The following is a 4,177-nucleotide window of genomic DNA, read 5'->3' as shown; positions in this document are numbered from 1 at the left end:
TTACCAGATGTTAGGTACAAGTCCTATGACTGGCCACTTTTAGCATTTCATAACCTTCCGCTTTTGCTCTGTGGACGGGGGCATTAGAATTTCTCCACCATGGCATTACCAGATATTAGGTACAAGTCCTATGACTGGCCACTTTTAGCATTTGATATCTTTTACATGCTTTATTTGCCATTGATAATTACTTGAAACAATTTTGGGTAATATAGGTCATGAAGTAGCTACCTCACTTTTTCCTTAGAATGGAAATTCTATATCTTTGTGCTCAAGTGGCATTTTCACGGTGATGTAGTAGTACCAATGCATTTATCCTGAATGTATACTGGTGTTGTCATTGGTATTTTCGTTATATCCTGATTATCTTCTCTTTTATGTTCTTTGTCTATAATTTGGTCTCTTTACCTAATTATCTAACGTTACATTATCTTAGATTATCTTATACCTTATCTTATCTCTTTGTCGGTTCCCTGAGGGAAAAGTCGATGTTGAATGTAACTGATTGTTGATTGTTAATGAGTTATATTTGTTTTTGGAAGTATTTATCATTTGGTAATTCCATATGGAAAATTAGAGTTTCCGAAGAATAACTTATTCAACAGATTTGAGAGATAGATTACCTATCACTTTTGTGATTTTTTCTAGATTAATATTTTGGAAATAAATCAACAAATCTTTCAAAAATTTGAGTTACAATTCACATTATTACCTTGCTCTTTTTCAATGATTTACATTGAGATTGCTGTGTCACTGAAATACAGTTTCATTGATAGTATCTTTCCTTAAGGTATTTCTTTATTGAAATTTCCTTACTATGATTTCCTGGATCGTATTTCTAGGAAGTATTGATGGCTTTTGACAAGTTTTTACTTTCTTATGTCTATAGATTTTGCTGTTGCAATGTGTGATTAGTGGATGGAGGTTTCTGCTAAGATACCAAACTTAGGCGGTTTGGATTATGCATTTTAATGCCTTTCCCTTTTTGTTTGTAGGAGCCTGAGTGTGTTGGGTGCAAACATGGCACAGAACGGCAACCTGACATATTTTATGTATCTGCGGAGGTTTCTCCAATATTGTCAGGTAGGGTCCATGGAAGGGTGAACTTTGGAGGGTATTGTCAGGCTAACGTGGAGGTCTAGGCTGGTCAACGTGTGAAGCTCGCCAAAGGGCGGTCGGGCAATACTACTGGGTGATCCTGAGCTCCATGGATTCGTCGTGTCTGGGGATTTGGTTGCAGTGCCACATATAGGAATATCTCCGAATTTGTCGGGAACTTATGGCTTAGCCATTTTAAGTTTGGTGGAGCTATATATCACCCCAATTGGAGTGGACAATTGGCTATTTCCTTTAATTGAAATAATTTCATTTTTTTGTTTCCACAAGGGTTTTCTTGTAGGTTGTCTCTAGTCCTAATGTACTGATGGGTAGGGTTGTCCATTTTTGAATTAGGAGACGAGTAGTATCGGGTGTATCTGCGGCGCAGCATTACCATCCAGCAGCGAAAAGATTACCTGATCCTGGTTCAGGGATGAACTTCCTTCCTTGTCTTTGCTTTCGGCGGAGAGTTCCAGCGACGACTCCCTAGCACCAGTTTAACTATTGTTGTTGACTGTTTTATCTTTAGATCAAATTTTTATCGTTTGGTACTGTATCTTTGATTTTTTCATATCTATATATAAAAAAAACTCAAACATCATGGGTTTTCGTTTTTTTTACCGGGGAGAGGTGGTGTGTAACGAATATTTCGTTACATTCATATATTCTTAATGTTACCTATAATATCAATAATTTAATCACCACAATTTCAATCATATTATTCTCCGTAAACGGTATAATAGTCACTGCCGGCTGGATCTGCGAAAACAAAAAACGCAAAAACCGAGGGCATTCGTTTTCGACGGAAACGATAGAAAGATCTCTTCCTTCCCAGCGTTTGATGAGAACGGTTGATATCTGGTACGTGCTGACCTTTTGTTTGAAATTATCTTTATTCATAGTAAATTTGTGGAGATCTGTTTAAGTATATCTTTTGCCTTTCCTGGATTTTCCATTCAGTCATAGAAATCAGTTTAATTCTGTAATTAGTGATAATTACACTGCATGTGATTGAAGGTTATTTTTTAAATTTACCTTATACTGGCTTTTATCCAGTCATCGATGAATGTTAGAGTCTTGCAAGGATTGCTAATTCACTAAATTATCTATTCCTCCATATATTTTTGGCTAGAATTGTTTTAAGAAGAAATTCTGCATCGTGGTATTTTTTTAGGTTAGAGGATTCATTTCTTTTTATTTTAATCTTCTCAAGTCATCCTCTAAATACAGTGAGATCACAGAGTTTCTTCTAGAGAACATAAGATTACCTTGGTGATATTTTTTTAAAAATTGAATTGCTCTAAAAATTTATAAAAAAATACAGTTAGTGAAGTATCTGCTTTGCACACCTCCTTCATCATTGAATTGCTTAAGGAAATCAGTATCTACGCTTTATAAAATTTCAGATACTGAATACTTGGCATGTTATTCTCGAGCTACCTGTTGCTGCAGTGACGTTATCATTATTACTAGGACATTTGGAAGTGGACAGGAGAGTTGAAGTTGATTGCTTGGTGACATTCAGGCAGTACCTTTCCAGGACAATTCCTCAGGTAAGCATTTATTTTCTATATGACCTACTTTTGGTCCAATTAATTTCTCTTTGAGAAATAAATGCAAACTTGAGAGAATTTGTTTTCTGGCCTGATTTGTTCTGTAGTAGTTGACTGATACCATTCTATCTTTATCTTCCGATTTATCTTATCAAGGATACTTAAGCAGTCCATTTTATCTGAATTAACTTTATTCTATAAGGTCAACCAGATATCCTCCCTTCTGTATATATGCACTTTGCTTGTTATTTCCCTGGCAATAGCTTAGTACCTTATCTTTAATATTTCCTTGGATCAGTTGTCAATTTGTTTGATGATTTTCAGTATAGTATGAAAATAGTTAATGATTGCCAAAACTATTATTTCCTTTCTTTTTTTAGTTTAAGATACATTACCCTTTGATATAACTGAATTCCATTGGAATTAATCTTTTTAATTCAGAATATAGTAGTAAAATTCTGAGGATATCTGTATGTCCCATCATAGTAGAATTGTATCTGATTCATTTCATTGTTTCGCATGATATCGAGAAACTGTATACTGGGTGAAGGACTGATACAGGCAGGAGGTTCGTACTAAATAACTTAATCGAAGAGGCACTCCAACGTGAGCTCTAAATCCATCTCCAGCCAGAGCAGGTGGTTACAAGTCTCTGCAGCCCTCTTCAAGACTCCTCAGCCACCCCAGGTATTCCAACCAGTGAAATTGAATCAGACAACCATCGACACTGTAAATATTCTGAATTTTTTTATTATTTTATATTTCTAATATTATATTACCATCTTTATATATATATATATATATTTCCGGCTTGGAGCCATTTTGTAAAAAAAGGAAATAAAGTTAATTTTTTTATATTTATTTTGCCTTTCAATCCAAGCTAGGTACAAGTCATATCTTTCTCTTTGGTTTTGCCTTTTGCAACCTGGCGCCCAAATATTAGAATTAGTCAAGTAAACTCATGGTTTATTTGATTAATAGTAAACTAATCTGTTATAGCTATTAATCCGACCTGTGTTGAACTTACTCACACCCTCCCGTATCAAACTGAGCAGCCTATCAGCAAAAGGTGTTGGCATCCCAAATTTTGAATTATTAAATTTGCCTTTTCAAAATTTGGGGGGTTACATGTTTCAGCTGCTGAATGTAAAAAATATGGAGATTGCCGAGTGTGACTTTTCTGAAAAGTTTATGAAAAAAAAAGAAATCATCCAGATCCTCTGGTAAAAAAAGAAGCCACATTATTTGAAAGACGCAATGGAATTTTTGATTCCATTTACGATGTCAAACAGGAAATGCTGAATGCGATGACAAAATGTTCGAAACTGAAAGTTATTCGCAAATTGATGATAGTGAAATAGCCACAAACGACGACGACGGTATGCACAATTCAAAAGATACGCAAAACACCCAAGACGAACAAGAAGAAGGAATGAACACAACACCGACGATTAAAGAAAGAGCTCAAAGTTCAGCAACAAATGAAGTAGAGACACAATTTCCTTCCAAATCTACGGACGATACTA

This window comes from Leptinotarsa decemlineata, unplaced genomic scaffold (assembly GCF_025532065.1).
Source record: "Leptinotarsa decemlineata unplaced genomic scaffold, Ldec_3_MD MMD2_tig00003192_RagTag_RagTag, whole genome shotgun sequence".
NCBI lineage: Eukaryota > Metazoa > Arthropoda > Insecta > Coleoptera > Chrysomelidae > Leptinotarsa > Leptinotarsa decemlineata.
Note: the sequence above shows the minus strand (reverse complement) of the source record.